The 24,402-nt window shown below is 43.4% G+C and overlaps 1 protein-coding gene across 1 annotated transcript in view; it reads left to right on the forward strand.

Moving 5' to 3' along the window:
* Positions 1-24,402, forward strand: part of PPARGC1A (PPARG coactivator 1 alpha) — a 355,188-nt gene that overhangs the window by 272,623 nt on the left and 58,163 nt on the right. The gene's annotated exons all lie outside the window — the stretch shown is intronic.

Below are 24,402 nucleotides of genomic sequence, written 5' to 3' on the forward strand. Positions count from 1 at the left end.
AAACTTTTTAAAAAGTTTTCTTCAGCTTCTTTTTAAATATTGATTTTCATTCTTCATAATGTGAAAGACTTCTGTTCACACCACATTGTCAAGTGTCCTCTAGTTAACCAAGAAATGCTTTCACACGAGTTTGCTTTCTCAAGGGGCAGTATCTTTCAAAGTGTTATTGCCAATGTGTGGCCTCATAGTTTCAAAGGAGGAAACTAGAAGCTACTCAGGAAGAAAAATTGGGGCCTTTTGGCACTATAACACAGTAACCGCCATTAACTTACTCCAATTGTGATCATATGGGGTCAGGTAAAATACCATAAAGCAAATTGCCTTTTTAGTAGCTTGCTCCAAGAAAGGGAATTTTTCTTCAGCGCTGTTATGTGTTGTGAAATTGTGGATTTTATACTATAAAATACTGGATGCTTCTCTAGCACAGCTTGGACCAATCTGGAGGGCTCTGCTCCTTTTGTGGCTCCAGGAAAGGGAACCAAATGCATTTGCGTTACGAGCCATGCCAGTAACAAGCTGCAGGAGAAATGTCGCTGTCCTAGAGAAGTGCTTTATAGGTGCAGTACGGACGCTGAATGACAGGCCTTGTTTCTTAGCAGAAGTGGTCGTACAAACATTCTCCCCTTTTGTTAGAGGATATGAAGATATATTTTAGAGGATATGTATATCATGAGGGTATAGATTAGAGCAATGTGCCCTCATGGCCAAGAAGGCCAGTGGGATCCTGGCCTGGATCATGAGGAGCGTTGCCAGCAGGATCCTGCCCCTCTGCTCAGCTCTGGTGAGGCCGCACCTGGAGTATTGGGTGCAGTTCTGGGCTCCCCAGTACAAGAAGGACATTAAGCTTCTAGAGGGGGTCTAGCAGAGAGCCACAAAGATGATTAAGGGAGTGGAGCATTTGTCGTATGAAGAAAGATTAAGTGAGCTGGGACTGTTTAGCCTGGAGAAGAGAAGATTGAGAGAGGATCAGATCAACATGTTCAAGTACCTGAGGGGAGAACGTAAAGAGGACGGAGCCAAACTCTTCTCAGTGGTGGCCAGTGACAGGACAAGGGGTAATGGGCACACAGGAATGGGCACACAGGAAGTTCCACCTCCATGTGAGGAAGAACTTCTTTACTGTGAGGGTGACAGAGCCCTAGAACAGGCTGCCCGGAGAGGTTGTGGAGTCTCCTTCTCTGGAGATCTTCTAAACCCACCTGGATGTGACCCTGTGCCACATGCTCTAGGTGTCCCTGCTGGAGCAGGGGACTAAAAGTCTCTTCCAACCTCTGCTGTTCTGTGATCCTGTGATATCACAGTCCCTTCCACCACACAGCTCTTGGAGCGCGCTGCTGTGTGCATGAATCCCCAGTCCGTGCTGTGGACACAGGTCCTAGGGCTTTTCAAGGAATGCTAAAAACTTTGAAAGCAGGTTGGGCCACATGATGCCAGTAAAACTTCTATGAACCATGATCTAGTTTAGGATAGAATTAAGAGGGATGAGCAGAGGGGAAGAGCTGTCATTTGTCATGTAGGGAGCTCCCGTCTGATCCTTGACCGTAACGTTTTCACCTCCGTGCGGTTTTTGCACTGATTTCACTGCCCGGGTAGCAGAGGGAAGAGGCACTTCTGTTCTCACTTGATGCACGTGAGCTGCCGTGGGCTGCGTCCTGTGGCTGGCGGCCTCCAGGGCAGGCTGCTCTGGGGGGAAGCCCTGGTGGTGCCTCGGAGGGACGCGCTGCGCTCTGCCGTGCAGCTCCATCCGTCGGAGTAGTTGTGTGCTACGTTGCATGTAATTACAGTTGATGGCTCTCAAAAAAAATGTTGCATGTTATGTTTTCTGTTCTGTTTTGACAGCTTGTGATAGGGTTTCTTTCAGCAAATCACCATGTGCAAAATGTGGAAAGACTGCAGGTATAACATTAATTTCACTTGTATTTAGCCAGGTGTGGGTATTAAAAGACAACCAAAATCTGGCATGATAAATCCTCTTCCAGGAAAAAACTTGTTAGTATCTGCATTCTGGGTCTCTCTTGTCTTCCAGACTATTTTTGTTGCTGTTTCACTGAGCGTGCTGGCGGCTGCCAGGTTCCTTATAGCGGTTCTCATTTTGTCTGCGTGCTGACTCAGTACCCACAGTAATGTGCGCTCCTTCCTTCTTGCTTAGCTTCTTCCCTGCCTTGCCTGCCTTCCCTGCCGTCCCTCCTTCACTGTCTCCTTCCCACTTCTCATCCTCCTCCTCTTTCTGTAAAATGGGGGCAGACAACCTGAAAAAAAGCAGTTTTAGCAGCTTGTGAAGAGGTTGCACTTGCAACCAGTTCTACATCTCTCTCTCTTTTTTTTCTTTTTTAATGAAATAACTTCTGTTTTTATGTGTAATAACAATGAAAATAAATGCTGTATTTATTTATGGTTTTGGATGTTACATGTAGCTGCACCATAACCTTTAGAAAAGTCAATTTTCACCTGAAAGACTTGGTTTTAAGCTGGTCAAACAGGGCCGTTGTCCAGGGCTTCAGGTTGTGGTGTGGTCTGCTGGGTGAAGCTGGGCAGCTGTGTGAGACTTTCAGAGAGGAGGATGAAGGGGAGCTACTTTTGCACAGAGCCCTTGTGACTCTAATGACATCTCTACTTGGAAGAACCCCCTTTTTTAGGAGTGAGAAATAGTTTCTCTGCCGGCCCTCTGATATGTTCCTACCTCGTACTAATGCCAGTCATATCAGATTGTTCTAATTATAAATGTGACGGGTCTGTGAATTTGGATTTTAAAATCCTGTTTTTTTCCAGGTGGTATGTTAGGACTCCAAAAAAGAAAAGCTAATAGTAGATTTAAAGAGGAGTAGACTTACAGAGCAGTGCTTTCTGTACAAAACCGCCTAGTCCATACCTGGATTTGAGCCAGGGAGTACATCTGCTATATATTTTGATGAGAAAAACTAAAGTATCCTATGCTGTACGATTGGTATCAGCAGGGCCCTCTCTTTCCAACCATGCACATTTGCTCTAAGTCATGAAATTAATTAATGGAGAAAATTTCTTGTAAAATAGAGCAGCAGCTCTGATTTACACAACTACTGTGCATTTGCAAGTATTGTTCCCCCTATGGCTAGAGCTGCATTAACAGGTTTTGTTCCAATAAAAGAGCTAATGTGCGTGTATGAGGCAGACATCTCAGGGATCCAGTCTCTGCAGCAACTTCTGGCATTCCCTCCTCTTTATTTATTTGCATCGATCGCGGTGCCCCCCTCTCTGTGCCGGCTCTCCCCCACAGCTCAGCTACTGAGCAACCTCGGCAGTGGCTGCAGTGAATCAGCACTTCTGGCAGCTCTTCCCTCCCGGGAGCGTCGGGACCCGGGAATGGCGCTGGCGCAGCGCGGAGAGCGCTCCCGAGCCCCGGCAAAGGCAGCTCAGCCCTGCAGGAAATGCTGCTGTTTGGAATAGGAAAGCGAAGGGGGAAAGGCAGGGCCCGCGTTTGGAGCAGGAGCAGTGGGCCGAAGGGGACGTCTGCCGGACGGAGAGCCAGTTTATTTGCATTTTTTCAGGGAACGACTGTGTTGGCATTCAGATAGTTTGCAAGAAGTGTAGTAAATATGCATAAAAGAGATGTAAGCTAGACATATTGCACTTACTTAGGAGGATGTTATAAGAGTTGCAGGTCTTTGAAAAATTTGGAAAAAAAAGAGAAATTCTGTGAAATAGTTGGGAAAAAAAAATCCATAAATGCATGAGCTCTTTTGCCTCTTCAGGTTTGTTTGCAGGTTTTTTTTGCAGGCGTGTTACCCACAAAAAAAAAGGGAAAAATAAACAAGTTCTTTTCTTTATCTCATTACTGGGAAGATACTAAAAACCAGAAGTTCAGTTTGCAGTTAATATGCAGAAGATACCCAGTTTCCCTTCTGTGCCTGTGGAAATCTCCCCCAGATTATGTGTATCTCCTTTGCCATGGCAATGCAGAAAGGCAAGAGGATGTTTGTAGACCCTTTGCTTGGAATGACTAATGCGTGCAACCACAGCTAATCTCGTTGAGCTATTCGGTGAAAAGGTGTTACTGAATTAAAGCCTCAGCTAATACTGAATTAAGGCATGGCCCACAGGATGGCAGAAATCCTGCTCCCACTGAAATCTGTGGTAAAACTGGGTTTAATAGGGTAGGGACAGGCTCTGTGCTTCACTTAGAATATATTTTTATGACATATTAAGGGAAATGAAAGTATTTGGCTTACAGAAAAGTAAGTTTTAATGTGAGCAGGACAGTAGTGACACGTAGCAAGATTCTGAGGTCCTAAACTACATTGTTGTTGTTGTTTCATTGTTCAGTGAACTCAAATCTTTACTCAAATCCTTTGTTTGCATTTCCATATGTATAACAGTGCAGGGCTCTGTAGGCATTGATTTCCCTAAATTTCTTTGACTTAAATAGTTAAATAACTGAAGCAAATATAACCATCTAGTATTACCCCTCTTCATCAGGTAATTGGCACTTTGCAGACCTAATATGCAATATGTTGATTAGTGCTTTTGTTACATTAAGGAGTTTATTTTTACCATACGCCAACTCTACTATAGATTAGTCCCCGGCATGCAGTTCATTAGCTGTCTTGGGTGAAGTTTTCAAAGTGAACTCAACCTTGCCTCTGCTTGAGAATGCCGCGCTGCAGAAGATCCTGGTACAAAATGTGCAAGTGATGTCTGTCACCGCGAGTGAAACTCTGGAGACCTCCAGAGTCTGCCACGCGAGGTCCCAGTGGTGAAACTGGAAAGCCAGAGCTCCCCAGGTGGCTCTCAGCAGACTCCCTCCTTCGTTAGGCTGTACCTACAGCACACGTTGATCTGTGGGTCGTTGCACATCCCAGGGAGTATTTGTATGTGTCCATTTTGTATCTTGTACGTCAAAGTGTTCTTGTGTCTTCTGGGCAGCGAATTGTTCAAGATGTGCATGCGAGGGCTGGCCCGTGGAGGCATATTCAGGTATAAATGGAGCCTGTATTTTCAGAAGCGATCCATTGTCTTGGGGATTAATGGAAAACTTGATCATCCGGTTATTGTCTGAAACTGTGTACCCTGTATACCAAATATTCTACATCCAGTGGGATGGGTTTGTGCTTTTTAAGGTGGTGGTTGTGGAGAGGATTATCTTTTTTTTTAATATTTACTTTATTAAGCCAATTAGAAAAGTTCAAGACTAGGAAATGTTTTTTCGGGTCTTATGATCCTATTACTTAAACAATGGAGAGTTGCATGAAGAAATGAAGCAGTCTATGAAATAAGCTGTGTGAATAAAATGCAGTAACTAACTTACAGTCTGATAACACCTTGCTGAGCAGTCAGGTCATGGACAGCCCAGCTGGTTCTGTTGATATGACCAACATAAATTCATCTTCACTACATTTTTACTGATGCTAATGCCAAAGAACCAGAGGAGTTCCAGGAAAGGTGAGTTAGATTCAATTCTGGTTCATGAATCATATACTGATTTGTCAGGTAAGGAACAAATTCAGCCCCAGTTGCCACTAAAACTATGATAGGTTGTACTCATGTGTCTCAGGGCAGAATATGGTCTGAAATGAAATAGATGAGGTCAAAATCTGTTTTCATTGATCACAGAGAAGGCAGTGAAGCTGTAGAGGCAAATGTGACAGCAAAATATTGTCAGCAAAGCCATTCCTCTTGCCAGTGATGCATCATGGCAGAAAGAAGGCTGCTTGATTTTCAACTTCCATGATGTGTTGTAGGGTTACTAAAAAAAAAATTCTGTAAGTGCGCAAATTGAACTGAAAGTGAGACATAATGATTGATGCTGAATCCCAAGATACTGTTTATATAGAGTCCTTTTGCATTTGACATTTGAGGGACATTTTGCTTTCATTAGGGAAAAGATTTCTTTTTTTAACTTATATTTTTGGAGTCTTGCAAAAGGAAGACTAGTGATTCAGTGAATAATCTTCCTTTACTCTAGTCTGCAGCCCATTCCATAAAGATGACAATAATAAAAAGCAAGGGACTCAATATGAGAAACCACTTTCTGTTAGGGAGGATGGCTTTATAGAATAGATACTGAAGCAGCAGAGAACAGAAAGTGGTTTCTGAGAAGTGTTGACCTCCTTTCGTGCCACTTACTGTGAATTAAAGCTGTGAGTGAGAACTAGTTTGGGCATGTGGTACAGCACTTACAGCAACTGCTGCCAAGGAACAAGATTTGTGTTTCTAAGGAAATACAACAAAAGAAAATGGTTTAAGAGGCAGTAGCTGTCACTGTGTAAAAAAAAGTATGTACAGATAGGAAAGAAAGACTGAATTGGGATATTTTGTACGCAGGTTAGCATACGTGTGAATTCTAGTAATGTGAGTTTCAAAACCAGACAACTGGTTTGGCACACCTTGCGCTGTTAGAGTTTGCAAAGTCAGGCTGCCTGAAGTCGGCTGTGACCTGCTCTGTGCATGTGATTGACTGCTGTTTGTCATTCCTATGGGCATTATTAGTAACAGTGACCTACTATAGGAAAGATACATTTAAAGCAGGGAAACTGAGATTTTTTTGGCTTCTTGGAGCTCCTTTCTTAGCAAAGCGAAAAGCAAAAATCTTCAGCTGCCAAACAGTATCACTTACCACTACCTTTTGGGTTATAAATATCCAGGACATGACATCTACTCACTGATTTGTAGCAAAGATGTTAGGAGAATTGTTCATGCACTGAAGTTTCATTAAAGGATGAAAACCATAGCAAAACCCTGAGGAAAAAATATTGCTATATTTATACGGTGTCTTAACTCCGTTTTTTTTTTTCCGCTCCTCGATTGGAAAGGGAACCACCTGTCTCCTTTGCTGATGTCAGACTGCTCCCCTGGGACACGATGCTATTGGAAGGCACATGATACTGTACATATTTACACCAAGCCCCTATCTGATTGAGATTGGGCTACAAGACCTGTGAGTTCACGAGTTTCTTCATCATACACTCATGCATTAAACATGTGTTTGAACTCTGGCTTAAAAGCTGTGTGATCTTATGATAGACGTATTTATGTAATAGTTAAATGAATGATCATGTGCTCTCCAGCTCCTTTTCCATGCAAATGCAGAGGAAATTGAATATTATAATATTTCAGTGAGATGTCCTCAATAACAAATTACTGTTTAAAATAACCAATATTTGTATGTATATCAATTGCCTAGCAGTTATTTTTGTCTGCTATTTGCATGATATGGAAAATACTTTTTCGAGCAAACGTTTTAAGCTACTTGGTGCTGCTTTCCTTTTGGAATGATCACAAGGGTGCACATTTAGGGATGTATTTTCCATCTGTTTTTTTGAAGCTGGCAGAGCGCATAATTTGGAATAGAAAAGAAGTCTTAAAGCACCCAAATTTGAACTAGTGTGTGTTTGAGCCGTCCTAGCAATTCTTATTCTATCGTGGTCGGTACAAGTGAAGGACTGTGTTGTGGATACAACACAGGTACAAGTGAAGGACTTGGATGCGAGTAGGCAAGTAGGAGCCACGTGTGAAAGCCCAGGGGCTTGATACGGGCCCTGGGAGCTTTCCTGTTCATTGGCTAAGCCAGAACCTGAAATGATCAGCAGGGATTGGTGACCCCCAGCTGTTCAGAGCCGCGCTGAGGCGTGGAGAGCGGGTGGAGGTGGGTCACCGCCTCACGTCCTCCGTGAGAGTCCTGAGCTCGTGCATCTCTTCGTAAGGACTTGAGCTGAAGGCCGAGCTGGAGGCACGTGGCGACTCTGCTGTGCCCTGCGGCGGTGGGCACGGGGCTGCCAGCGCAGACAGGCTGCCTGAAAGGTCACGCTGACTTTTGCTGCAGTGCATGGAGCACGCGAGCTTTGTAAGCCAAAATCAAGCTTTCCTGAAGCCATGTGTCCCGCACTGGGGGACCGCTGAGAGAGGTGTCACCCATAACAGTGCCAGGGTAACCTTGCGTCATGCAGGAATGCAGAGTTTCACCCCGTGAGCTCTGGGTTCCCCCACACTTGCTGTGAAACCCCCCGGACTGAGAGAGTGCGGCACATTCTGAGGCTTGAGGGTGGTGAATGCCTGAGGTCTCCAGCTCTCCTCATTGAGGCCTGGGAGAAGAACTGTGGTTTTAAACTGTCATTTGGCAGAATAGGATGGCCAAACTGTGGTCGTTGAGCTGCCTAAGTCTCCCAAGCAGTTCAACTGTAATTTTTGGCCTGTGGAAATGTCCTGCCACTAAAAACTGCAAGTTTTTTTTTTTTTTTTTTTGTCTGGGGGCTGGTAGGTTCCGGCACTTAGAAAAGCAGCAGTGGGGGTTGTGACAGGCAGCCCTCTTGGGTCACAGTGAGATCTAGCTGATGGCCAGCGCAGGCCCCCTCACCTCTGTACTGAGAGAACCATCGTTACCTCGTGCTCCAAGATCTCCCTTCTCCTGGCCCTGCAGGGTCTGCGATGTATTTCAAGTAGTTCTCGGCCGTATGTTACAGATTCTTCTTATGGAGACTGAAGGGAAAAATGGCCATCCCTAGCCTAGAAGCAGGGAAGTTAAAGCGCGAAAGGAGATCTTGGGTCATCTAGTCCATCCTCATGCACTAGCACAGGATTTTTTTGTTTACTAAACCCGTCAGTGTTGTAATATATGATTGATATTAATTAGGTTTCTGCAAAGTACTGCACTTCTCAACTTGAACTGAACCAGAAATAAATATATTGCCATATATTAACATTTTATTAGTCAAGAAAAAGAATAGGATGAAGGCACCTATGTGAAATCCAAAGTATGAGCTTCAGATTGAATTAATGCCAGCAAGTGCCTTGAGATTAATTTGGTTACTATGGGTACAGAATAAGAAATAGTATACCATAATGTAACTATGTTTACTGATTCATTTCTGGCATTAAAAACTAAAACACATTATATATGCAACAGCAGTCTTTTCTTCCTTGGAAGAAGAAGGTGGGTACATTTTAGTAATTAAAGTGAATGTTGCCCTCTGAAAAGTGCCAGTGCTCTCCTGGAAGGAAGGCTGTTATTATTTTAGAGGATGTGCCCCATCACCTGCAGCGGCGCTGTGATATACCAAAAGAACTGAAAAAAAAGAAAATACTACCACCCCAGGAAGCTACAAGTCATTTTCAGCTTCTTGTTAAATATCTCTTGTAACATGATAACATTTGTTTCATATACCGTTCAACTGTATTGGTCAAATGTCAGTTTTCTAACCTCACGGTACTTCGTATCTCATCAGTATGTAAGAGACGGGACAAGTTTTGCATCTTAAGATGTTGAAAGCTGGGTAATAATGAAATAATGCAATGGAAATACCATATATTCAGAAAGCAATTATTTTAAGGGGTTTCAGTTTTGACATGGCTAGATTAAGTATGAAGCTTTTTGTTTCTTAGACTTGCTGTCAAGAATGTTGTTAAATACTGATACCACCTCCTAAGAGAACAACTTTTAAATACCAAAATGAAAAGGATAAGCATTAAATATTTTGGTAGATATATTGTGCCATAATGTCTACTGCCTTGTTCTTAATACAAAGCACAGTAGGGCTTAATTAAAAAGTGATTGTACGATCTATCACAAACCTGCATTAGGGATATGGATGCCAAGAAAATTAAGTTGAATAGGTGGTGATAATGAAATCGATATTTTATTGAATAGTTTTTATTCCGATGCCTTTGTTTGCTATTCTTGCTTCCCTGTCAGCAGGTAAGACATTCTCCATCTAAAATTTTTTGAAAGAGCTCATTGTGTTTGATGCTTCTTTGTTTCATTGTTTGATCAGCATAAGTTATTTTATCTGTTTTTTGACAGAGCAAAATGTCTTGATCAACTTTTGACTCTGATGTAGGAAGGTATGACAGTAAACAAGAAAATCAAGTCCTTTTGAGCTTGTTGCTGCTAGTTTTTCCAAGGAGTAGCTGGCTAACAACTGGCACGAGGGCGATATTTTATTTCATGTAAGCAAAAGTCACTGAAAGCCCCCGGGGCAGTCCCACAGCCTTGTTTAGTATGGATTTCTCCTGTACCAGCTCATCGTGTGACTTCAGAACCTGATAAACAAGTGTGCTGAGCAGCAGCAAACACGAAAATACACTCACTGGAGCATAAGATCTGGTGAAAAATATATACAATGAGAGTAAGCATCTGTGCGGCCTGGACCAACATCACCCTTGTTATAACTTCATCAACTTAAATGCTATTGATTTTTCAAGTACCACTGACCTGAAGTTGCTGGGATTGTACTTGGGTTGAATTTGACCTATACTGTTAAGGCCGGGCAGCATCACAATTTAGAAAATGCAATGCAAAGAAATAGTTACCACGTATTCGACCCCATTGCAATTCTACACCAGCCAGTGCGAGCACACGATACTGCTAGAAGGGCTCATCTTTAAATGGGTAGAAGTGTGTCGGCGAGCCTCGGAGCAAACAATAAGACAAAGGATCTTATTGTTCCCCTTCGTATTTTAACGGAGCGGTGTGTTGCAGAACAGACCGTTTGCTTTTCCAAGCAAAACTCCCGGGTCAACCGGCACAGCTTCATTTTCACATCCTCAGTTGTGAGGTTCAGCTTTGCCGGTGTTTTGTCAGACTCCAGCAGCACCGCAGGGGCGGAGAGCTGCTCTTTGTGGTCTGGCCACACGTCCTGGGTGAGCACATGGCTCGTCCTGGACCGCACAGCGCAGCCAGCAGCTCCTCGGGTGCCGCCGTTCGCGACATGGGATAGAGGAGGAGAGAGGCACAGCACGAGCCTCTGGAAGCCGTGAGAGGCACTGAGAGCTGGCGTTGCTGGTATGCAGCAGTATAGATATTTGAAAGGTTAGGTTCAGTCTATTTTTAGGTAGCCTTCACATTGGGACTGATCTAAAAATGAAGGTGATATAAAAATTGCACGTGTCTCTCCTGAATTGTCAGATTTTTGACAAAATGTGTAGAAAGACTGTTCTCTGAATCAGAGAGATAGGTTTTTTTTTTTTTTTTTTTTTTTTAAGTAAAGCTATGCCTCTTATTTAGAAGATGAGTCCTTATATTCTTGATTAAAATGCTGGTACCGTCTATTTCACTCTAAGATCAGCACTTTCAGTTTTTAGCAAAGTTAAAGAAATACGACTTTCGCACTTATTGTTTGGGAAGATTTATTCACTTGTGTAAATGAATTTTAAAAAACTGGTAAGGCCTTTTCTCTCATTTAAAATAAATCTAAAGATAAATGATCTTTTCTGCTAACATCACCTATCATTAAAGTGGCTAAATGAAAATCAAAATGTGTTGCTATTTAGTGCCTGCTCTTCTTTTACGGGAGATGAAATTGAACATGTTTCCTGGGCAGGAATTGTCAGCTCAGCTTCGATTTATAGCATTGTCCAGGATACAAATTAACAACTGCCATGTGTTTCCCCCACTCTGCCTTAAAGGTGGTGGATCTGTCTGCCCAAAGTACCTGCCTCTGGTTCGCTCCTATTCTGCCCTAAAGAAAATCTGCAAACAATGTTATATTGTATTGCACTGAGCTGAAGCACAAACATTTTTCCATGTCTTTGTAAACAGGACTGCATATGAGAATGAAACAGCTGGAGGTCTACCTCCAGAAAACCCCTGGGGATGTGTCACAGCCATTTCTCCGCTGTATGCAATCTTGGTTTAATAAATTGGTAATAATATTATGATGAAGTGCTCTTTGGTCTGGGTTTGCTGGGGATTTTTTTCCTAAGCAACTTGCAGCATTAAATTAAAGCAATCTTCTTTTCAGACAGTTTCTTATTTTCACTTGGTTCTGCGTTTCTCAGAGAGGAAGCGCAAGCCTGTAAATGGGCAAAAGTGAAAAGGTACCCTCTAGCGAGGCTGTATGTTAGTGGGAGTACTACATGCTCTTCTTACTGCTTTTTGCTTAAATACGTGGTCCTGGCTTGCCATTCTGCATGCGGAGTTCAATAGAGCAGGGACTACAAATAATGTTTAATTGTGTCAGATTGTCGGGGAATTTTACGACCGTAGAGAGCCATTAGGGACAAACATGTAAGTAGCAAACTTGTCTTATTTGTCGATTGACACGAAGTAGTGAAAATACAGTCATAGCTCTTTTTGGGAAAAGACTGGATATGCATCTTTGCCAGGACTCCTTTATAAAATAGTTACACCAGTGCCCCAGGGCAAAGAATGTTTGGCAAATACTAAATTCCTCAGAAACAAAGATATCCAAAATGGCAATAGCTGATGCAATCTCAGTGCTTTATCCCTGTTCCATTCGCAGGGGAAATCTGAGCACTATCGAAATAAAAAATGCAGAAAGATGGAGAAGTTTCTTCTCTGAACTTTGTCCCATCTTCAGTGACAAGGCCTGGTCCAAAGCTTCCCCCTGCCCTCCCTTAAATCCATTTAAAAATTCCAGTTTCCTTTAGAAGGATTCAGAGCAGTTAGTCATTCCAGCCACTTCAACCTCCCTCTTTTGCTGAGGTGTTTTTTTTGTTTATTTGTTTGTTTGTTTGTTTGTTTGACTGTCTTTTTGTACAGAGATCAGGCAAAAAAAAAAAGATGGGCGGGCGGGGTAAAACAAAGAAGTAACTTGGCCCAAACCTTGCTATAGCTAACATTTTTCCCATTCTGATGCTGTACTGGTTTGTTTGGCCCTGGGTCAAAGAATGGAAGTACTGACAAATTTCTGGTCAAAAGCATCACTTGAGGAGGGTCAACATCCAAAGGTTACAACTGAATTTGGGACAGTTTGTGATCCCAAGGTGAATGTTCATCTCCCTTTATTTCTGTTATCTGAACTGGAAGTGGAGGGAGGCTGACATCTCTTGCCATTTGTGCAACTTTCTTAGATTAATATTGCAGCTCCAAGAAAAATAAATAATTTGACTTTTGAGCACAGAATGGAACCACAAAACCTATAGGGATTCCTCCAGCACTAGTTACTAGTTTGCGTATTGCAAGTTAACTGCTATTCATGAAGGGTTCTGGCTAAAAATAACTGCTGGGCTCACTTTGGGCTGGCAGGAACTACTAGTTAAGTTACATGTGAAGCTGATCTTTGAGAAGCCTGGTCTGTGTGAGCTGCCCTGGCCATTGCAGCGAGGTGACCCTTGGCTTATGCTTGACTGACTTGGGAAAGTGGGGGATCCTGTCTGAGATGGGAAACCTTTCGGACTCCCGTCCCCTTCCTACACCTTCTGCATACGAGCTTGCCTTCTTCAGCAGCCAGGCGTAACCGCATGAAGAGTTATTTGTTGCATAAGCAGGTTTAAAAAAATCCCCATCTCCAGCTCCTTTGTGAGATATCTTCATTTGATTTTGTGTGCCTAAAATTGTAGCAGAGCATATCTGTGGCCTGTGTTACTAGAATCAGATCAGATGACTTCAGTTGAGAATTATTTCCACATTATACTTTGCTTTAATACAAAAAAATGCCAAGAGCGAGGCCCAAGAAAAAAAAAAGGCTGACTCAGTTCCACAGAGCTGTGTCTGAAGAAAGTCTTATTTGAAGATGAGAGATGTGTTGGTAAGGCTGTCTGTCATCTCGAGTTTATTAAAAAAAAATTGCTAGGAGGCACTAAAGCTGTCCACTGCCTTTGCCTCTGTTCCTTCACTCAAAGGTGCTTCATTCACATCGACTTTACCATAGCAGTTTTGTGTAAAACAAGATTTGATTTTAGAGTATTTAAAGGTTAGTGTTCTTTCCAATACTGTGCTGCAGACTCGTGTGTGCTCCACTGCAGTCGCTTTCCCCGCCATTTTCAGGAGCAGACAGAGGATGCTGGGCAAGGATGTGGATTTTTTTCCTCCCAGTAGCTGCTTCACTGCTGCAGAGAGGCTACCAGCTGAACATGCCATGTCACCCAGGGGGCTACGACACCACAGCTTCCCGTCAAGCTGGGAGACGGCAGACATGTGACAAACTGGGCCCAAAACTGAGCTTACCTGGCAGCCAGATAGCAGTCACAGCAAGTGACTTCCCATGGGAGGGCCAGCAAGAGCAGGCTGTTTCTCATCTGTAAAAATTGAGCTGAATTTGGGGTTTGTGATAAAAAACTCTCCTGGACGTAGGCTTCATACTATTGGACAGACATTGAAGGAGTCACATTCCCTGTCCAAAAAAAGTTCATGGACTAACATAAATTTCTTAAGAGTCCTTTAGATAGTATCTTTGGAACAGGCTGGACTCCCAGCAAATCGCTTAAAGGTCAAGGAACCTTTCATGCATGTAGGATCCCAAATCCTCACTGATTGCTGCTGGGATTATCCTGGTCAGATTCCCTCTGAGGAAAAGTCAGTACATACCAGGTTGGTGTTAATCATAAACAAGTGGGGAAACGAGAGCTCAAGGAACTACTATGGGCGTCCCAAGGGAATGGTGCAAAGTGGATGGCAGTTGGGGTGTCTAGAAGAATCCAGGTGGGCTTTTCCCTGGCCTTAGAGAGCTACAGACAGTAGTTGTGTCCCCAAAGATTTCACAAATTCTTGTAGGAAGGGCTGGACAAGGCAACAGTCTGTCCTTGAGGATGTGTGCGCATGCGACTGGCGGAAGTCGCAGAAGATATGGCCTCTGAGCACGAGGGCAGCCCCCTCTCACTGCTGAAAACCAGCACAAGGGGAGAACTTGCCAGGAGCCCGTTCCCTGGGTCTGCTCTGCTCAACGTCAGACACGAGCAGGATTTGTACTCTTCCCAGGGACTTGAAAGCGCTGAAGGAAAAAAAAAAAAAAAAAAACTTTATGATTTCTGTTTTCGCAAGGAACTATCACATGAGCAAGTGAGAGACGATCAAAATCTGCAACAGACTGTGATTTTGATGTGGTTGTGCATGAATAGAAGGCTCTGCCAATGTGCAAAACAGGAATCTGTCTCCTCTGCTTGCCCGGGTGTATGCGCTCAAGCAGACACCCTGATGTGTTCACATGGCTCAGTTTCTCAAACATATAAGGGCAATAAATTTAAATGTAGATTCTCCTTTACAGACTAGTCACTCTGTGAAATAGTAATACCAGAGTGAAAGACATTGTTCACGCTGCCTTTAGCAGGTTTGTCAAGCTGGATTTTCCTGCAAATGACGGAAAATGTGGGTCCTGGAGAACATACACTCCAAATGTTGGGGGAAACAAGTGATAAATGGATTTTTATGTGGTCAGCTGGAGCGGCTTGGCTTTTCTTGTTTAGTAGTGAGTAACTGAAACATGTTTGTGAAGAGGGAGATGTTCAGAGGTATGAAAAGATTTAGGAAGATTACTTTCAGGGGCACCTCTACTCCTGCTTTACTTAGCCACTCCTGGGAGGTCTTACAACAAGTACTGAGTGCAGAAGACCATCGTGGTTTCTCTCTGTAAAAAAAATCTCAGTTTATGACTGCCCTAGCAGAATTGGAGAGGACACACTGTTTTTTTCCATTGTAAAATAATTTTACCAATGAACCATGAAGTTGGTTAACCCTCTTAAAATGCCCCAGCAGTTCAAGGAGTTTGGCATATGCTATTGAGTGCATATTCGGGTTAGGATGAACTGGGCAAATAAGGAAAAGAAGCTGAGAAGGTAGAAAAACAAACAATCAAAAAATAGGATAGAAGCAGAACAGGGAGAATGGAGTGGAAAACAAATACAAGAGAAATGTGGAAAAAATAAAAGTAAAGATGCACAGAAGGAAGATTTCCAATAAAAAATTAATAGAGTATATACACTTTATATAGAACACCATTTGAACATACCTTTGGAGTGCAGTTTTGCCTTTTATATATTTTATATCTTTTATACCATTGGCTTATCTTCTACTATACTCTTCAATCTTGGAGAGTCAAGTGGGTTTAGCTGGTGTGGAGACTAGTTTGTAAACTTCACTTTGCTGAGACTTCAACACTGCTCTTTTATTCAATTTTAATCATCCTTATTCCACTGGAAAAGTAGCTCATTTTGCTGGGCATTAGCAAGTACTGTAGTTTGGAAGCCAGGAAAGACATTCTTTGGGGCTTCAGAATCAGGGACCTCTGAAATGAACAGCTTCTTTGGGAAGTTTGAGTTATGGGTGAGAGGAAAAAACTGACCATAAAAATCTGCATGAAAGAACAGGAGAAAGAGAAGAGTGAAAGAGTGAACGCTGAGTTTGGAAGAAAGTCAAGGACAGGGGGACTGAAGACTTCAGTCTTGTTCTACTTGTTGCTGTTGTTGCTGCAGACAGCCATACATTCTAATCCTGTTAAAAAATGCATCAGAATTTGGGAATTTGGGCCCAAATGCTGTTAGAGTGATTTCCAGAGCTTTCCCCAGTTATGGTCTTTGAAGAATAAAGAGTAAACTTTGGAAATTGCTGAGTGTAGATATAGAGTAACCTAAAAACAGAAAATCTAATGATCAGGGATGTGGTCTGATGAAAGACTTTCCAGCACGACAACATTGGGTCAAAGGGACCTGCAGACTTTTCCAACTTTGCAAACGTTTTCTTCATATGCATTTCGTTATGGAATAAAATAACATGTGCCTACTGTATTGCCCTGGAAGAGATGTTTGTGCACTTTTTTCATGTTGTCAAGACACTAGGGCAGAGTATTGCTGAAGCTCCCAGGGCATTTTTGGAACCCACGGTTTCTTTGGAGGACAGTAGTGTGGATTTTGACTGTGCTTTCAGGCCCTTCACTGATGTGTGCTGGGGCTGTTAGGTTTCCATAACACCGCTGCAAGTGCCCTCCCTTCTCCTCTCCCATTGCAGGGACTACTACCTTCTCTCAAAAAAAAAAAAACAACAATGAAAAAAAATATTTGAGAAGGTTCCTGATGAGTAAATCAGGACTTGATGAGTAAAACTTGACTTTAGTTGGACTCATGCCATTACAAAAGTTCTTCCTAAGAGATGGGAGGCCCGTGTTGGAGCCTTGTTGCCATCCCTTCCCAGTTCCGCTGGAAGTGCCCACCAGCCTCAAGCGGGAGGTGGTGAGGCCTGCAGACAAGCGCTGGAGGAATCTCAAATATTATTAGATATCACGTGCGCTGCCCGCAGTGTGCTCAGAGAGTTCTCCAATCTCTCAGGCTCGTATGAAAGCACCACGAAGGTTTCAATTTGTACTTATCTTTTAGTTTATACTTATCAGTTAACTTGCTAATTTGAAGGAAAAGCGGTGAAGGGGAAATGTAGAAAATAGAAGCAACACGAGCGGGTCAAAATATGAAGTGTTCCAGTGTAAATACATTTCTATAAAAGGTGTGAATGAAACTGGAAGGAGAAAAAAAAAAAAGAGAAGCAGCAGCGGATGGGTTTGGCACAGCCCATGAACACAATTGCAAGCAGGTAGCGAAGGAGAAGAAGATCCACAGATAATAATTAATACGCAGCGGCTGGAGCGGCGGCGGGCAGTGCCCGGCGTTCCCTCACAGCTGACGGCGCGGGGGCCAGAGGTACCGACCTTTGCCCCACATCTTAATAATTTACTGCAGTTTTATCATTAAATCAGCATATAATTGGGAAGGAAATTAGGTTTTTTTTTTTTCATCGCGTGAGCAAAGTAATGCTGTTAATTTAATCATTTGTAGGAAAAGCTTTCTGTAGCTGTTCGGTATTTTGCTGTGTGCATTCTTTTTTTTTTTTAATTAAGTAAAGTAAAAAACAACGCCGTTTTTGTCATCTGTGCCGGGTGAAAATATGACAGTGTGATGTGATTTGCCACTTACTTAAGCACAAGCAGGGGAAACTGCACATTTTATCAAAACTGGCAATAATAAATTACAAAGGAACACCAATAAACTAAGAATATAGCTGAGACCTAGTACAGGTTCTGAAGTTTTTCATATTTGGTGAGAGAGGAGAGAAAGGCTGTGTCAAGAGCTGTACTTCTTTCTGTTTATTTTTTTCTCTCAGCAAAATTGCATAATTGTGCCTGTTTAGCCTTTGGAATATTCAAGTTTGCAAATAACTTGATGTCGGGAATGAATATTTCATGCCAGGGAGAGTGACCAATTACTGTGGCGTGACCGAGCCCGACAGCGCAACGGAGCTTGTGCTGACGTTCAGCACGACTTTAGAGCCCAGACGTTTAAAAAAATGCACCTTAAGGAAAAAAAAAAGCAGCCAGGTGGGGATAGTTAAACAGGACCTTTTTCTTGCATTTATTTATTTATTTCCCCCCACACACCATGTTGTGGAGAACGGCTTGCTGTGCTGCTCGGTACCTGGAGTTTTGCATGCAGTGTCTCGTGTCCTCGTAAACCAGTTGCACCTGCAGCAGCCCCTGTTGTCTCCGTGAGAGCTGCGACAGGCTTAAAAGCAGAGACACTCCTGGGAGCAGCGTGTCCCTGCTGCCACAGGACCAGAGCGTTTTTTGTGTTTGCTTTCCCGGGGAAAATGCCTGCCCCAGGTGAGAGGGGCTGGTGCCACGCGCTGGTGCCAAAACGCGCCCTAAGGCAGCACCAAGGCAGTAGGACTTGGAGGAAAACGCAGAAAGGCACCTAGACAGTCACGGGCAGCACAAGCAGTTGTGTGTAGTCACCCTGGTTTCTAGGGTGAGTACACTGAGACGCTGAGCTGAGAAATGCTGTAATTTAGCTGGAAACAGGGTCAGGGCTGCTTCTTGGTAGAAGGTGAAATACCTCTGTGATTTTTTGCTTGTTTTTATCAATACTTTCCCCATTACTGGGAAATGCACTTTTATTTCTATTTTTTGCTGTTGCATTTGCTTGTGGGAAAACTAGCTTTAAAGCAGTTAGCGCTCAGAAATCATTAGCCGAGTGCTCGTATATATATATATACATATATATATATATATATATTTGCAAGGTGTAAAACTCATTAGCGGAAAAACAGAAGAGAAAAGAAAAAATATTGCAGTGCCTTGTAACTTTTGCAGAAGTCTGCGTTCGCCTTGCCCAAGGCAGCAGTGGGAGCTGCTGCTGGCTCCCGTCCCCAGCAAGGGCTAGAGCCGCTCTATTCAGCGCTGCTTGGAGTTACTTCACTTTCTTCTTTATGATAAATACAGCTTTGTCTGCTGTTTCGTCGGGGTGGGGAGGAGGAGAAAAAAAGAAAAAAAAAGGAAGAAAAAAGAAAAGAGGGTCGTGGGGGGCTGCCAATATTCCGCGGCCGGGGCACAGCGCTGGGTGCGTGGTGGGGAAATGCGGTTTTAATCGCAGCACGGTGCCGGAGCCTCAAAGGTCTGAGTGGTTTTTAAAAAGATTTACTTCACTTAAGCCGAGGTCTGCCTCTGGGTGACGTCACTGGTGGCAGCGGCGGCGGCGGCACCAGAAGGCTGGATGAGTGACAGCCCAGCCTACTTTTTAATAGCTTTGTCATGTGACGGGGAGCAGTAGTAAGACAGGTGCCGTGGGTCCACGCGCAGAGGGGCTCGGTGCCTGCATGCGCCTGTGCCGCCCGCCCGCCGCGCCGCGCGTCGCGAGCTTCGCCGCTGGCCCCCGGCAGCCGCATGGCGTGGGACATGTGCAACCAGGACGCTGCGTGGAGTGACATAGAGGTGAGCGGGCACGGCGGGCGGCGTGGGCATCGCCGGCTGCTCCTGGCGCCTGCCTTTGTTTTGGTTTGGGATTTTTTTTTTCCTTTCTTTCTTTCTTTTTTTTTTTTTTTTTTTTTTTTTTGCAAGAAGAATGCTGGAATGGACTAGGGGGGATACTTTGTGAACAAGTCTGAATCTTATCTTAACTCCAGTAAGTTTGCTATTTTAAGGTTACTCTGCGATGCCTTGAGCAAATCAAAGCTTAGCTCCTGTCATCAGTATCTCCTGCAGTTGGAAACTATTTTCATGTGCCTCTGGCTCGCTTTCCTGTCATATGCAATATTTATGCTCTAAGATATTGATATGAATCAGAGTCTGAAGTCTTTCCAGTGGCGTTTAGTGGCCTGGTTGGAAAAATGCCATGTTTATTTAGAATAAGATTAACGTTTCTTCTCCCCCGGTCTCATCCCACCCCTCCACCCCCTCCCCCCCAAAAAAAAAAAGCAGTTAAATTAACTAATGGTTTCGTATTGTAATTGCTTGTTTCCCTGTGCTCTGTTGAAGGCTTTTTCCTTGTTGTCGGCTGTAGAATTGAAGCACACGCACGGGAATGAATGCTCTATTGGTTTGTTTTAGATGCTTTTAAAAGAGATTTCTGGAAATAGATGCTTGCTTGCTTCCTGTTGTATTGGAAAAATTGCCCTGCAGTTAGTGTCCCATAGGGCAGGGTTTCAGTGAATCCAAGTAGTCCAACAAATGGTTAAGTCCTCCTGTACAGCAGAGACAACAGGATGAACCAGGAGAATAGAGTTTATGCAGGACTGTGTGAACTGCTGCTGCTGCTGCCGCTGCTGCCGCTGCTTGTGTAAAAATAGACGGCAATACATCAAATCCACAGCTTCTGCTGGCTACAATTCATAAAGGGGAAAAGCAAGCGCTTCCCTGGTAATCTCTGGAGTATAAAGTGAGGTCTGAGGATTTCTGCATGTTTGCACTCGGCAAAATGGAGCATTACCTGAAAGTTCTGGCAACTTGTGAAGCGAGAAAAACTTTGCGTGGACCCTGCCGAGAGGAATCCGAAATCCAGACGTGCTCCCAGCAACTAACCCTCCGCCTGCGAGTTTGGAATAAGTGCTTAACATGCTCCCCTTAGGCGGCGGGGGGAGAAACGGTGCAGGTGGCGCTTTTTAAGTAAGATGTTCGTGCCACAAGATACCCATCTAAACCCAAACTGCTCGTGCTCTCGGGTAGGTGTCTGTGCCTGGTGGAGCGAGTGTGCGTGCGGGTTCTTCGGTCTCTTTGGTCATGTTTTAAATATTTGCAGCTTGCCATTGTATCCCCTGATTTCTGTTTGCATATTGTAATTGCTCTTATCTTGTTTTGATTTCTTGGTAAAGTGGAGTAGATATGGATAATTCATATGTCCTGTAGCTATTATGAGTCAAGGCTGTAAGTGGATGACTTTCTGGCTCCAAAGTCCTAATTGTTTCTGAGTAGCTGGAGTATCCTGTGGGTTGTTGTCTGGCTTGTAGCATGGGTCTCAGCTGCTGTAGCTTCATTTTTCCATCATGTATTATTCCTGATGCTGCTAGGAGCTGATTGAGGAACCGGCTTGTATGGAAATATTGAAGATTTATTTTAATCACTAGAGTTCCTGCAGTAATTTCAAGCTAGTAACAGAATAGATAATTTATGTCAATGACTTTTTCACAGTGCAGGGAGAGGGGAAAAAAAAAAAAAAAAAAAAAGGTTGATCACAATATTAATTGTGTGGTGGATGGATTCACTGTTGGTAGGATTTTACCAACTGGCTCCTGCACTGCACTTCATGTAGCAGTGTCATAGTGTCTGCATGCAGTTTTGGCTCTGGGGATCACCTTTACCTATCTAAAATATCACAGGCAGCAAGTACTGTAGGCAGCTTTCATTTTTTGAATCATTAATGTTTGCTGTCACCTTAAAATGTATTAAATTCTCTCTCACATAATGACAGGATGGCGTGTTGCTTAATAAAGGCCTGCTTCCCTGTATCTGATCAGCGTCCCCAGTGTTTCACAGTTTAATGAAGGTGATGTACAGTAAGGTTGCGAAGATTGATAGAGAGAATCCACATGGCACACATTCTGTCAAGTCTGTCATTCTTCCCAGGGTTCATCCTTTTGGCTGGTTGAAAAACTTGTTAAAAATAAAACAAAGATTATTTTTTCATTAATATAATTAATATGGCACAAGCCCAGTCTCTCTCTCTCTCTTTCTTTTTTTTTTTTTTTTTTGAATTTACCTTCAAAAGGTTAATGGAGAATTATACTTAATTATAATGATTCATTATCATCAGTGCAGTTAAGCTAATTTATTGTTTGCGCCTGAATTAAGAGAAAAAAAAAGTCCGATGGAGTGAAATAACGCACAATAATTAGCCTTTTTGTGTTTAGTGAATGCTTTATCCTCCCAAATGTTACTATAAAATTAAGGCTATAGTTATGGAATAACTACGATATCAAATAACGATTGTAAGGCAGTAAAATGCACTATAGCAATGCAGGTGCACCTGTTACAGATGTACAGGCAAACAGTAAATAGCAGCATGTCAGATGAGGACAGTTTTAGGACTTGGGGTGTTAAATCTGGCATCGTCAAAGGCCAAATATAAATTAATAACAGGAACACTTGCTACTGATGTGTCTCAGATTAGCAGCATAATGCCATATTCAGAACATGTCAACATTGGCAAGCACATATATACTTCATTTCAGCTGTTACCTTTTCAAGTGGCATTGCAGTCCTTATAGGCAAATCAAAGCTTCAATGATCAGGATTTTTTTAATACACTTGTTTATGTTGCCTCAAAAGGCCATTGTAGGAGTTAAGAATGCATATTGCCAAGAGTTAACACATTTAGCTAGGTGGTTCACAGAGTGGAGCTATTTTTACAAACGAAAGCAGTACCAGATCAGCAGGATACTTTAGAAGTCTACGGCATCAGTTATAAGCTACCGACCTCCACAACACAAAACTGAGAATGATGCTGAGAATCTACCTTTTCAGTCAAAAACTAGATTATCCTTTAATGAGATCAGAGATTTTTTGTGCAAGCATCAAAAAAAAAGGTCATCTCTGCATTATAAGATTTCTGCTGGAAGGTTATGTCTAGCACTAAAGAAGTGGGAACTCTTTTATTTTTTTCTTTGTATTTTTCTTTTTCTGTGACCGAAGCAATAATAAATTGTGTGCAGCGACAATTACTTAGGTGAGATTTTTGACTCCTTAAACTTCTGCAGCCCCTCAAATAATAGCAATAAAAGCAACTGATGTTTCGGAGCCTCATTTTGCAGCCTCTTAGTTTCCTTGCCCCTTGGCCCGTTACGTGATTATCTCGTAGTGTCCTGCTAGACGTGGAAGGTGTCTGGTAAATCACAGCTCACACCAGCTGCACTGAGACTTGGTGCCAACGGCGGAAATCTTTGCTCGCGGCGGCGCTGCCGCATATAGCCCACGTGCTGCAGCCGTGCTGAGGTTTGAGCGACAAAAACCTCAATGAAACTCACCTTCAGCAGCTCCCTTGGACTGCCGTAAAAGGCGGTCCTTTCGAGAGTGACATAACACATATTGAGTAATTCACATCAGTGGACACTATGTTATTGCCCTACAGACATATCTCCTTAGAAGGTGTCACTTTCTGGATTGACTTCAGTCCAAATAGCAGTTGGGATATCATTCAAACCACCCAATCAACTGGCTGGAGTCAGGGAGGACCTACTTCCTGAACAGGCTGTTCGCCCTCCTTATTGCAGAACTAGAAATACCTTAACATAAAGCTAGAACTACCCTACCTAATGCCAAGTTAGAAGTACTCAGTGCTGGAGCCCTTGCAATCAGTGGACGTTAAGGTTTTTAACCGTTCGCTTCCTGGTGCCTTTGCAGATTTGAGGAGAGGAGGTGTGTGTTGCCCTGTATCAAGATGCAGGTAGCTCTTGGTGGATGAGCTCCGGCAGCGTGTGGTGCTTTACTGAAGCACCTGCTTCATCGGGCAGCATTAGTGCGTGGGACGCTGTTATTTGCCAAGCTATTACTGTGTTTTCCATAATTAAGAATTGGCTTTATTGGATACACTAACATTTCAATTGCCCTGCTAAAATGGATGTGTATTTTTTTTTCTTGATTAGTAGACCAGCTAATACCCTCTCCAGCTCCTGCTAGCGTACAGAAGGGTACGCGTTCTGTGTTTGCTTGTGTTCATAGCTACTCTCTTCATAAGTCACGCAGACAGCGGCATTTCACGCTGTTGCAGATGAGACTTTGCTTACCCCATGGATATTGAATCGGTGTTTCACAAACCTTCTACCTGAGGGTTGCTGAATTAGCTGTAGCATTGAGCTTGCTGGGATGCATGGACAAAAAAGTCCCATTTGCTGCCCTTCATGTGGCCAGTGTCTGGAGAAAATTGGGAAGGTGGCTGGGAGCTTTTGGGCTGGGACAATGTAGGTGAAAGGCTCCATAAATTAAACATGTCTGTCACCCAACGGTGTGATCTGTGCCTCATTTGGGACATAGGAGAAATAGCTCGTCCGCTTTTGCTGACCCGTACTTGAGTGTGTCCATGTGGCAGCCACCACTGTGGCCGACTTCAAGGATTGCGGAAAGGATCTGAAGAGCTGGGAATATCTACAGCTTGAGTTCGCCCCCGGGGCTGAAGGCTGTAACAATCTGTGCTTCTTTAACCTGAATGCACCAGGAAATGCTGGGAGACCTTGCCCAGGGGTATTCTTCCGTGACTACCCGTCCCGGCACTCTCTGGCACGAAAGAAGAGTAAGGCCGTGCCTTGCCCCTTGCTGTTGCTTTTACTAGAGCTTTGGACACTAGTGTTATCAAGCAGTAAAGGGAGAAGGAAGATGTTTGCTCCCTGTGCGGAGATGTGGTAGAGACAGCAGCGTGTGCTATTTTCCCCCTTCCCTTTGCATACCTGTGTAGAGCTAGAAATACTCTAATATTTGGGGGAAGGTCCAGAAAACAGAGTCAATTCTAGTGACC

This window comes from Tinamus guttatus, unplaced genomic scaffold, assembly GCF_059628265.1.
Source record: "Tinamus guttatus ecotype Peru unplaced genomic scaffold, ASM5962826v1 Tinamus_guttatus_pri_ptg000052l, whole genome shotgun sequence".
Taxonomy (NCBI): domain Eukaryota; kingdom Metazoa; phylum Chordata; class Aves; order Tinamiformes; family Tinamidae; genus Tinamus; species Tinamus guttatus.